Source organism: Haliotis cracherodii, unplaced genomic scaffold, assembly GCF_022045235.1.
Source record: "Haliotis cracherodii isolate W230 unplaced genomic scaffold, xgHalCrac1.p SCAF_10, whole genome shotgun sequence".
NCBI lineage: Eukaryota > Metazoa > Mollusca > Gastropoda > Lepetellida > Haliotidae > Haliotis > Haliotis cracherodii.
The window spans coordinates 11,339,186-11,353,128 of NW_027266265.1; the positions used below are offsets into that span (position 1 = coordinate 11,339,186).

At 39.2% G+C, this 13,943-nt stretch overlaps 1 protein-coding gene across 1 annotated transcript in view; it reads right to left on the bottom strand.

Annotated features, from left to right (window-relative positions):
* The window catches only part of LOC139454061 (leucine-rich repeat and coiled-coil domain-containing protein 1-like), a 543,549-nt gene that overhangs the window by 110,912 nt on the left and 418,694 nt on the right, over window positions 1-13,943 (bottom strand). The gene's annotated exons all lie outside the window — the stretch shown is intronic.

The following is a 13,943-nucleotide window of genomic DNA, read 5'->3' on the forward strand; positions in this document are numbered from 1 at the left end:
CTGCTTGATGTGTGATCAGGTTCTAAGAAGTTATGTTGAAGAACAATTAGATTATCACCCAAACATTGATCTATTAAGACTATACTTTCACAGGAAATGCCAATAAGATCAACAATGAACAAAACAAATTGAAGATTTGAAGATGACAATTTAAAACAGACAGATTTAGCACTGAGCATTTATTAGCTACATGTCTTCATACAAACACAACATGAAACACCTTTTTAAAAAAAGTTTAAAGAAAAAAGGAAGTTGTATGATATTTATAAAAAATATATTAATAAATTTTCTTAAGCTTCAGTCTGCTCCATTTCCTTTGGCCTCAATCTGCTCCATCAAATAACATCTTTAGGTTCTACTACACCAAATCAGAACCAGTTTGGACAGTGAGGTTTTCGTAGGGAGCCTTCAGTGCAGATCGAGAGATATCTGCAGGCTGTGATTGGAGGATATTCTGTAAGATTTTTATGTCTTTCAAATGTACATCCATCCAGTTATTAAAACTGACCATGTTTTTCTATATTTAGTACTGTCTTTTTCAACATGATGACTTATGCTGAATGTGACCACAGCTATTTTCAAGTAGGTGACATTTGGTGCGAAACTGGGGGTGGTGTGTTTAGCTTCCTGTACTCGGAAAAGAAGCTGGCTAAGCTGGTCATTTTTTATTTTTTTATTGCTGCACACACGTACAGGTAATAGCTGTTGAATGCTTAGTTATTTAAAAAAAAAAATATAACGTTACTATAGAAGTCTATGGGAAAACATTTGGTTGTGTGTGTAACCTGTAGGGTGAGTGCACATTTCAGTAATTCATACTTTACATGCTTTTCTGTTTATATTTCACCATGGATACACCATGGAGACAAATTTAAAAATAATGACAGTGAAGTTGGGGACATTTTGGGTTGAATGGAGCATTTGGATGGCCTGGAAATGAATGTTGCTTCGTATTGTGGTCGAACTCAGCACGAACCCCCCAGGGTACCTCTGTTCATCAAGCCCTCCTCCTGCCTTCTGAATTTGTTGAAACTGATGAATTTGACAACAAATTAGGATAAAGTCACCACTGCCACAACAATTTCTGCCATGTGTCAATCGCTTGCCAGTCAAGTTACCCGATGCCATTATCTTGAGTATGAAGCATGTACACTGCTGACAGCAGAATATGTCACACATCCCCTTATTTATTGTAAACAGTGTAGCATACCAATATATCTTTCTGTTATATAAGGACATGGCTCCATTATGACAGGCTCCGCCATCATGCATGATAGCGGAACTTCAATTAAGAGATATTATTGGATGAAATGGTCGCGGATGTGGAAGTACTGGTGGACTGCAGCAATGAGCTTAACCCCTGTTAAGCAACCCCAACTGCAGCAACCGCTGCCCTTCAACAACCGTTGCCAAGCAACCCATGTTGCTTACCGATGCAGTGCCTGCTGCCCTGCAACTACCGTTGCCAAGCATCCCATGTTGCTTACCAATGCAGCGCCCGCTGCCCTGCAACTACTGTTGCCAAGCAACCAATGTTGCTATGCAGCTATCGCTGCCAGGCACGTACCATTGCCAAACCATGAGCGAGGGCAACTATTGTTGCCAAGCTGACCATCCGCTGTAAAGCGGACACTAAGCCATCTGTTGTAAAGCAGAATGGATAAATTGGTTCCTGCTGTAAAGCGGGCAACCCTATCCTAAATAATTTATAATTTGGGATGTATCCCAAGACGCCAAATGTAACCTGTAATGCAGTCCACCAGCACCCCGCCCATCCGCAACATTTTATTCATGACAACATCATTATATACAAACATAATGCTCCAGTAAAATTCCACCAAATGACAACTGCAAAGCTTGAATAACTTGGAATTAAGGATAACAGGGTGGGTGGTCGGGTGCAACGAACTATAGATGAATGCGCGAATATAACTATGTGTTGTACGGCTGAAAGCTGGAGAGCAAGTGCTGCGTGAGCTGATGTCACGCTACAACAGGTCATAGAAAATATAAACAAACGCTCCTTTACCGGACGTGCCAAGAACGGATCTAGGCCAGAGACAGTGATCTATAAAGATTTCGACAAACGGCGCATGTTAATTAATTTCTTCAGCCTAAACAAACAGACAAAAAGAGCGGCGGAACTCATCGGATGTCGTCATTTGGAAATACCCCAGATGGTTATAGTTTAATACTTAAACAAGTATCCATGCAGTCAAAGCATTTTCGGATTTTGGATTGCTTCTATAATACGATTACTACTCCCTTGTTGTCATCCATGTTTTCTGGTATAACCCTACACTTGTGTAATTGTCATCATTCACTTGAGGCTCAGTTAATGAATTTATTACAGGTACAATTAGTGGTAGCACCACTTAGATTACCTGACAAAGGTTCCCATTTGGCATTTATTGTGTCTGGGGTAATTATTCAATCTAAATCCAGGTTTGAAGTGAGGTGAAATGTGTGTTATGTAATATGCACGTGGCAGACCAGCAAGAGGTGAATGATCAGTTGACTTACTTTTTTTTGTAAATCAACGGATCGTTCCTAGTCATCAAAGGATTAACAGAAAATACGTTGATTGATTAATCACTGTTATCTTGCACAGTTGATATGTCAAAAGTGAGTGTTTACATGTCTAGGTTTACTAAAACAAAGGGAATACACTCATACCATGGCATGAAGTGCCGGTGTAAAAACAACATACTTTGTTCAAAGGGTTAACTGATAATACGTTGATTGATTGATCATTGTTATCTATCACTCAATGGATTTTTTAGGAACTGTGGACGTTATGAAAATAGTTGTCACGTGGGCTTTCTCAGCCGACACTTGAGGCTTGACACCTATGTGAAACACCTGAAACAATCCAAGTGATCAGTTGAGAAACGAACACGGGTTATAATATCCCGAAACGATATACATTTATATCTTTTAAAATATTTGATTGTTACAGATACACGTGACATCAAATAAGTTTCTTTGTACAGCTGCAGACGAGTGGGATATTGTTCCTTTGTGTGGATATTCACGGATACATTCCTCGAACAAGGAAGCTGCCTAAAATTTATACACATAAATTTGGTAGGTTGAAATTATAGTATTTGCATTTTGTTTTCCTTCTTTTGAACTGATTCGTTCTTGTTTTTCTACGTCTTCGTTGGGAAATTCTTCAATGCGTGATAGACGTTGTTTTCACAGGTTTTTTCCTTTGTAAGCGTGTATATATTACCGTCAATTTGTAAAATGTGATTCTCTCAGGCAATTTATAAAATGTGTTTTTGACTAAAAAAATCTGTCCAGATTGATTAAGACGATCAAAAGGGCCTACAAACATCACAACAGATTATTATGTAGGATTAGAAGCCAAACAACATAGAAATGTACTTTTCAACGTAACATTTTCAGTCTCTTGGTGATGATATTAAACATCAAAATGTTTGGAGTTCGTTATTATAAAAATACAGATGGAAATGTTTTTCAGTCACTTTGTAAAATAACTGAATATTTAGACGTTAAATAAAATTGGAAATGTTACACATTTTGACAGTAAAAAATATACACACTATAAAAAAGCAATGCTCAGGAGAAATATTTACTTTGTGTTACAAGTCAAAATAGTGTAAACGAAGATCGCAAAATTGCCAAGCAAGTGACTTATCAAAACTTCGTCACCATTACCGATGCTACCCACAAAGATACCTACATTTCCTTATTATCTCGAAAACTGTATTTCATTTTGTTGATCAATGTGACCATACGCCTTTATTACTACCCATAAAAGTGACTAATGCGCTTACGAATGGCGCAGCAGAGGTCGCGAACTTGTCTAGATTTCTGCTATACATCCAGGTACTCACTGGGAAAAAACAATAACAAAGGCAACAACCAGTCCCGGGGAATTGCGTTAGATCAGTTCCCCTTTAATGTGTCCCTTGCTTATTGTTGGCCTGAATGGCCATGCTCTCTGTCCAATTTTGAGATTTGTTTCTGATTCCTTTCCATGTGTACTAATGTCACCAGCCTATATCATAGGTGATTATACTTTTGATTTTTGGAGTATATGAAACCACAAACATTTGTGATAGCCCCTCCACAGATGATTTACCAAATGCTGACAACCATTTGAGTGTTAAATTATATAAACAATGGATGGTGTAAGTTCGAGCAATCTCAAACAACATCAATCGCATCATGTCATGAGTGTCAAAACCATATTCCATGAATGAAGCAGACTCTGCTATGTTCTGATGATGTCAGCAAAGGAAGGCAAACAACAGACCACTACTCAATTTTAAATATGTATTGTAACTGGTTTTGAGGTTTAAAGATTTGTTCAATTTTTTTAGTTGAAAAAATATTTTAGGGTATGATTTATGCAGCCTCAATCATTTATAGAATTGACCCTTGACCCCCTTCTTTTATAAAATATGAATTAACTCCCATGGTCAGTGCATGAAGGTAGAAACTTCTTTATTAATACAGAAATACCTTTAGTAAAACATTGATGAAGTGTACATCATTAAACTCTAACAACTCTTTCTGTGCATCAAAACTATGTATTCTGGTGCCATATAGACATGCTGGATAGGAAGACGTAGTGAAGTTTAATCCAATTTCCGTCTTTTTTTCTGAGAACCTACATATATATACAATACATAAATCACAGAATTGACAAGTGCAAATATATTCTGATTTGTCTGCACACTGCTTGGTAGAGCACAGCCTAACACTCATGTTTTGTTTGTTTGTTTGCTTGTTATTTTCGGCAGTAGTTAACAATATTCCAGACAAAGGGGATATATGCAGGATATCAGCCTGTTGACCAAATTATTCGCACGAAGTCCCAGTGGGGTACCTTTGATGTTTAATCCTTTATCTTGTGAGTTAGTTAACCAATTTTCAGTTACCGATTTTTCATATTAAATAGTGAGCAATATTATTTGATATTTTAATACCTGTTAAAGTGTTTGTTTGGAAAGTCATAGTAGTTTAGATGACGAAACTAATGGCTTCTGTGAAAAAAGAAGCACCATTGAACATATTTGTACATTATATTCTATAATCAACAACTGTAAGCAACCCAAACATTGTATACCTTTCTGTGCTTAATTGATGCAATGAAGGTTTTCGATTAAATTAATTGTGACTGTCTCTGATATAAACTGCAAACGCTCGGTGTGAATGTTAATTTCTACACAGGAGTAAAATTGTTGTAGGAAAACAATGGGTCACGAGTTTCACATAACCGATTAACTGTTTATTCATGTGGCGAAAACATGTGTCTCCGTTGTTATTCTCTGTTTTTATTAATGTTTGTTTGTTGTTTTACTCCGCACTCATCATTATTCCAGCTATATGACCGCGGTCTGTAAATAATTGAATCTGGACCAGACAATCCAGTGACTGACATCATGAGCATTGATCTAGCAATTGGGATACGATAACATGCATCAACCAAGTTAGCAAGCTTGGCCATCCGATCCCGTTAGTCGCCTCTTATGACAAGCATTGTCACCTTTTATGGCAAGCATGGGTTGCTGAGGACCTATTCTCAACCAGATCTTCATGGGTGTTGTATTAATGACTAGATTGATGATATAAATGACGTAAACTGTGGTATCAATATTGATGAATCTATGCTGAGTACAGATACACGAGGGTGGCGTAGATGGGGAGATGGATGTGTCTGCACGTCAGGAGGGAGCAGGAGGGGGATGCAGGTATGGGGAGTGTGGATACAGATGGAGGAAATATGAGGTCATATGTGTGGATGTGCCTGTGTGTATATTTAGTGCTTCTGTACATGTTTTAAGCTTCTTAAAGACTTCAGTTTCTCATCGTTCGTATTTACTGGGCATGCACATATCCACCTGAAATATCCAGTATTTTATACACAATGTGTGACACTAAAACAAAATTCATCATTTTCTTACTTCTTCTTCTGTAAAATACGCATCCGTGGTCTAGAGGTAGAGCATCCACCCGGAGAGCGGAAGGTTCAGGGTTCAATCCCCGGCCACGTCATACCAAAAGACATTAAAAGATGGTACTTGTTGGTACCCTGTCTGGCGTCGGCATTAAGGGGCTAAAACAGGGACTGGTCGGCTCGGAGTCAGTATACTGTGTCTGAGTGGGATATTCATGTTAAACTGCGGCATGGTATCTCTGTGAGCTAGCCCTATAAATCGGCATCAAATTCGCATGACATCCCAAAAGGGGATTAGTGAAAATTCAGTTGGTCACCTTCCTGCGAATGAACCAAGACAAAGTAGTGGTTTACGAGAATAACATCATGTGTTAACTGGTGTTTTATTAATACCTGATGCCTGGAAATTTCATTTAGAACCGACAATGTTGGCTAGATTTTTGTTCCTGTCTATTCTACATATAGATAAAAACCAACACAGAGTTGTTTCCGGAGACACCAGACTTATTTTCATCCATGTTATACTTGATGGTTCTCTTAATGTGTTGACTGCCTCCAAAACTGAAAATCCTAGATTGTTTGACCTTTAAATCGCTTGTTGGAAGCAGATAAATATTTAGAGTGTTATTGTGTTCATTATACATCAAATTTAGTATTTTTAAAATATGAGAGAAAGTGTCCCTATACCAAACCAGAATACTTGATTTTCTCCCCATAAAATAACAAAAAAATCTTCTCATCAAAAATATGTAGTGTATATCGCCGTCCATAAAGGTACCCCACCTATAAGGTGACCCTCCTGTACAAGCCTCCAAATCGATGCTAATTTATATACCCCGTCTATAAAGCGAATCACCAGCGCATACCCAATGCCTACATTTGCAATAAAAATGTGTTTGTTTTCTGCAGAAAAAAATTATGCCGTATCCCTTCAGCGAATTCAGGTAAACGAACAGATCAAAACAATGAAGCTATTTTAATACTATGTATACTTTCATTTTCTTCGGACACACATGTGCAAGTACATAGCTATAAAGGTGCAATAATATTCAACCTGATGTTATACCCCTTTTCACCTCACCTCACCAATCTTCCAATTTACATTATACAGTATGTACATTTGTTTGTGGTGAACATATGACTTGCTATTGTTGGAAAAAAAAAAAGAGAGCACTTTCATATAGAGGTTATCACGTGAGTGTGTTTGGGGATGGTAAATATCCTGCATTAGGAATAAACATTGTATTTAGCAAGCCCTGGCGGATATCGTTTTTATCCGTTGCAGACTATTGGCTTTATCCTGCCGAGAAACCTACCCATTATATGATAAATGATATTATCCATTTTTCATTTATTTGAGGGGGCACGGGTGGCCCAGTCGTCTAATGCGCCGCGAGTTGCGTCCCTTTGACACGCCAGAAACCTATGATTGTGGGTTTGAATCCCGGTTCGCCCCAGTTATGTTTCTAGGTTTGTCAGCACCATACCCATGCTCGTGAGTTTCACTGAAGTGGTAAACGTCTGAGACCTGCATCACTTCGGGCTTTCCTCTCACATTAAGCTGTCATGCCATGATATGACTGGAATACTGTTAAAAGCGGCGTTAAACCAAACTCACTCACTCACTCACTCATTTATTTGAGTCAGCAGATCCATAAAGTGATGTTTATTAAAGTAGTACTGAAGAAAGAAATAATTGTTTTCCCAGGCACCAAGTCCCCTCTCCCAAGATTATCCAATGGTTGCTTCCTTAGTGCCGAAATGAATAAGCCTGTAGTGCTATCTCTCATCCTAACTTTGATTATTTGCACAAGATAAATGAATAAAACATTGTCTATTGTATCACAGACATCTGTACAAACTCTAGAAAGCAGCCTGATTGTAGACGGATCAGCAACCTGATCACCCTTCCATCTGAATGCCACAAAATGCTGTAACTCAATCACACATGGCAGGTGAAGGCCAAACCCTGCTTGAGGAATTAAAGCCTCTGGCTCTGTAGCTCACCTTTCAAAATGAATACAGATGGATGAAAGTGCCTCATGTCATGAACTCAAATCTGGAACAGTTGGTTTGGTTTGTTGTTTAACGCCGCACTCAGCAATATTTCAGCTATATGAAGGGGGTCTGTAAATAATCGAGTCTGGACCAGACAATCCAGTGATTAATATCATGAGCATCAATCCACGCAATTAGGATTGATGACATGCATCAAACAAGTCAGCGAGCCTGACCACCCGATCCCGTTAGTCGCCATTAACAACAAGCATAGTTGCCTTTTACGGCAAGTACGGGTTGCTGAAGACCTATTCTACCCCCAGAATCTTCACAGGTCCTGGAAAAACAGGGCTACATGCAATATTGTATAGAATTACAGAAAACTTTCTTGAAAATTAATTAACTCAGGGCAGATGTAATGCAACTCTGGAGCTTTGTCTGGTGGGGGGAGGGTTCATGTATCCAGGCTGGGTCATGTATTGCTTATGGCAAATGTGAATGGGAGCAGCACCATAATCTTCTTTAAACTATGACATTACTGCACTGGAACCACATGTCCTTCTCATTTCATGTGGACAGTGAGATCAAATCATTTACTCCATACACTCAGCAGTCATCCTTATGCGTGATCAGAGGCACCAGACATGATGAAGTGGGGGAGTTTGGTTTAACCCTGCTTTGAACAGTATTCCAGTTATATCACAGCGTGTCAGTTAAAAGGGGAAGGTAATCGTGAAGTGATGCAGTTTTTTTACTTTCAACACTTTGATGAAACCCACGAGCATGTGAATGGTGCTGACAAACCTAGAATCATGAAAAAGGCATATTGTCCATTGTAAGTCAACCATGCTGACTTCGAAGTACCCATTGTTGATTTACTGCTCGTGTCCTGGTGATTTACTGCTCGTTACATAACCAGGCCACATTGAAACCCATGTTCCATGGTAGGATTCTGGGTTATACTGTAAATCGTGAAATTAATGCGTCTCCAAAAGAGTGCAACCACTGGACTCTCGCCAAAAATGCAACTCAATATAAATGCGACACCCCCTCCTCTCAGGCATCAGTGGATTTCTATCTAAAGAAAATGTCCTCTGTCAGGTGTAAAGGAGAATCCTCACCATAATCCAACCTTACATTAATTCAATCACACGCCAAATAGCACCGCTTATTAGCGCTGAGTTAAGTACTTCCGCAAAAACAATACATGCGCGCTGGCTTGTGTCGGCCTTTGACGCAGTCGCAAAGAACAAAGGGTGGCGTCTGTCTGGACTTGCAGGTGTGATCAGTGATGACATAAGTGAGTAGAAATCTTGTCTTGATCCCAGCAGGGACAATTCACAGGATGTAATTAGTGTTTGAATGACATTGTTTATATACTTTATATACAAGTGCTGCTCAATAAACAGTGGTCTGGAATGCATCAGCGTATGTCTAAGTTGGTATTTTTGCTCTCCAAAAGTCTTATTGTTGATATAAATGCGATGTTTAAAAATGCGAGCAAAGACCACTCGCATTTTTCTCATTTAATTTCAAGATTTACAGTATTTGGTCCCCACAACCTATACTGGTCATAAGTGGTGTATGGATCAACATCAGTGACTTGTTTGATAGCATGTCTTCATACCCTGATGGCAATGACTGGAGTGTCTGGCCCAGATTATTTATGATTCTGGGATACAATAGGTCTTCAGCAACCTGTGCTTGTTGTAAAAGGTGACTATGCTTGTCGTAAAAGGTGACTAACGGGATCGGGTGGTCAGGCTCGCTGACTTGGTTGATGCATGTCATCGATCCCAATTGCGTTGATCTATGCTCATGATACTAATCACTGGATTGTCTGGTCCAGACTCGATTATTTACAGACCGCCGTCATATAGCTGGAATATTGCTGAGTGTGGCGTTAAACAACAAACCAACCAACCAACCAACCAGATTATTTACAGGCTGTTATCACGGGCCTACCAATGAAAACTGACACTGTAACAAAACATGTTCATATGTCAATACACAGAGAATCGGCAACAGAAAACAATGAAAATCTAACTAAACTGAAGAAATAGGCATAAAAAATCTGAGAGCACTCTGCAGAAAACATGGAAACGGAAGCACTAAAACACACAGACCACAATATTCCAAACTAAGCATGTTTAAACAAGAGGGAAATTGATAGCTAGTCACACACAGCAAGTAAATTTACACATTACAGCGTTAATATGGAATATTATTACCGTATTCGATGTAATAAGCGCCCTTCTCTAATAAGTGCCCATGGCGATATTGGCTGATATATATTAGAAGTGAACAATCACAATTAGCACCCCTTCCGATTGATCAATGTACACAAGACTTATTTATTTGTGTATAATGCTCACTCATGTGTTATATGCACCCTTAATTATGTGCAATTAATTTTTAGAAAATGTATCTGTCGTGTATAATACGCACAGACTTATCTTTTGTTTCATTTCAGGCTGTTAGCATACACCATGAAATTTACGATCTTTCAACTCTGTTTTTTTTTCCACCAAAATTATATTTTAATAAGAGCCCCCTATTTCTAATTTTGAGAGTGCCCTGGGCACTTATTATGTCGAATACGGTATATATTATTATATTAGCACTGTTTGTTTATCCTTGTGACATGTCGGTCAACTTCCCTCTTGTCCTGTGCATGCCTGTTTTGGAATGTTGCGGTCTGTGTGCTTTAGTACTGTCGTTTCCATGTTTTGGGCAGCATGCTCTCAGTTTTAGGATACTGTTTCTTAGTTATTAGTTACGTTCTCATTGTTTCGTTGCCGATTCCTTGTGTATTGTGTTGTGTTGCAGTCTGCCAGATTGGTAGGCCTGCATGATATAGCTGGAATATTGTAGCATTAAACATCACACACAGACACATACACACACAGACACACACAAACACTGAAAAACACACAAGGAAACCCCTGTACATTCTTCCATTAAACACGACCGCCTCCATGGTCTAGTGTTAGAGCGTCCGCCGGGTTCGATCCCCGGCCGCGTCATACCAAAAGACGTTAAAAGATGGTACATGTTGTTACCCTGTCTGGCGCTCGGCATTAAGGGGCTGAAACAAGGACTGGTCAGCTCGGAGTCAGTAGACTGTGTCTGAGTGGGGTATTCATGTTAAACTGCGGCATGGTATCTCAGTGAGCTAGCACTATAAATTGGCATCAGTCCGGACTAGTACAAGCAGCCACACAAACACACACACGTACATGCAAGTCGCTATATAAGTGCAATAATCTTGGATGCGACGTTAAACCCCATTTCACCTCACCTCCATTAAACACACATTATTCTCCTCTGACCAAACCTCATCAAACAGATTAAGGAGTAAACAGGTCCTATAAAATAATGAGACAAGGAGACAGCATCATGGTCTCACGGTTTAATGGCAGTGATTAGGAATTTGATCTGAAACGTTGAGGCCATCATGTCTAAAGCACCACACCATGAGATGAGACATATGATCACTGTGGTTAATGTCCAGTAACATCAGTGACTGTAACAGTAACTTGATCTGACGGTTACTTTGTGACTGGCTCTTGACACATCTTGCCTGTAATAATTAGTGGAAGATCTTTCAAAGGGCATGGAGTATTATTGTCCAAATTGGAGGTTATTCTCCCGAAAATAATGTCTTTCTCTCTCATACTTATATATATGTGTGTGTGCCTTTTCCAGTCTGTTCTGATCATGCATGTCAGCTCTAAGTGGACAGATATCCTACAGTATTACCAAACTAAGTGGCCATATAACCCCATAGTTTAACTAAGCCACAACCTCACTGCTTTAATATCAGACCAGTATAAATATCATACCACAGAACCACAACCCCAGTATAAATATCATACCACAGAATCACAATCCCAGTATAAACATCATACCACAGAACCGCAATCCCAGTATGAATATCATACCACAGAACTGCAACCCCAGTATATATATCAGACCACAGAACCACAACCGCAGTATAAATATCATACCACAGAATCACAACCCCAGTATAAATATCAGACCACAGAACCACAACCCCAGTATAAATATCATACCACAGAACCGCAACCGCAGTATAAATATCAGATCACTGAACCCTACAGTTTAGATATCACACCACTGAACCCTACAGTTTTGATATCATACCACTGAACCCTACAGTTTAGATATCACACCACTGAACCCTACAGTTTAGATATCACACCACTGAACCCTACAGTTTAGATAGAATACCACAGAACCCTACAGTTTAGATATCACACCACTGAACCCTACAGTTTAGATATCACACCACTGAACCCTACAGTTTAGATATCACAACACTGAACCCTACAGTTTAGATATCATACCACTGAACCCTACAGTTTAGATATCACACCACTGAGCCCTACAGTTAAGATATCACACCACTGAGCCCTACAGTTTAGATATCACACCACTGAACCCTACAGTCTAGATATCACACCACTGAACCCTACAGTTTAGACATCACACCACTGAACCCTACAGTCTAGATATCACACCACTAAACCCTACAGTTGAGATATCACACCAAAGAACCCTACAGTTTAGATATCACACCACAGAACCCTACAGTTTAGATATCACACCACAGAACCCTACAGTTAAGAATTCACACCACTGAACCCTACAGTTTAGATATCACATCACATCACTGAACCCTACAGTTTAGATATCATACCACTGAACCCTACAGTTTAGATATCATACCACTGAACCCTACAGTTTAGATATCACACCACTGAACCCTACAGTTTAGATATCATACCACTGAACCCTACAGTTTAGATATCACACCACTGAGCCCTACAGTTAAGATATCACACCACTTACTCCTACAGTTTAGATATCACACCACTGAACCCTACAGTTTAGATATCACACCACTGAACCCTACAGTTTTGATATCATACCACTGAACCCTACAGTTTAGATATCATACCACTGAACCCTACAGTTTAGATATCACACCACAGAACCCTACAGTTTAGATATCACACCACAGAACCCTACAGTTTAGATATCACACCACTGAACCCTACAGTTTTGATATCAGATCACTGAACCCTACAGTTTAGATATCATACCACTAAACCCTACAGTTTAGATATCACACCAAAGAACCCTACAGTTTAGATATCACACCACAGAACCCTACAGTTTAGATATCACAACACTGAACCCTACAGTTTAGATATCACACCACTGAACCCTACAGTTTAGATATCACACCACAGAACCCTACAGTTTAGATATCACACCACTGAACCCTACAGTTTAGATATCACACCACTGAACCCTACAGTTTAGACATCACACCACCGAACCCTACAGTTTAGACATCACACCACTGAACCCTACAGTCTAGATATCACACCACTGAACCCTACAGTTTAGATATCACACCACAGAACCCTACAGTTTAGACATCACACCACTGAACCTTACAGTTTAGATATCACAGATATGAACAACACTCCCTGCTGTCAGGAACGATGCCAAGGAATCTGTTAAGTCACACAGCCTGACTACAGCCTACAGTTTCAGATACAATTTCTTCCAATCATTGCAATCTGAAAGTTTTTATGTTGTTATACTTGGTGTTTTTCTTTGCTGAACCACCAGTAGATATAGGGAGAAATGTGGGCACAGCCAATTGCTATTTTCTGCTCATTATATGAGACAATTACAGCTAATCATAATCTCCACATATATAATTCCTATCATAACAGGACATAGAAGTGAATTTGTTTATCATCATGTCCAGCGATGTCTTATCGCAAAATTCATATTTTCATGGACAAACTTAATTACAATTTAAGTTTGTTATCTCCTGTTTCTTCACCTGAAGTGATGCAAACTACTGTTCGACTGTGTATTTTACATAAAATAACAACATCATTTTCCCTGAAACTTGGACACAAAAATGAGGGTTCGCATCATACACAAGAATATATGGTAGGTCTCCTCT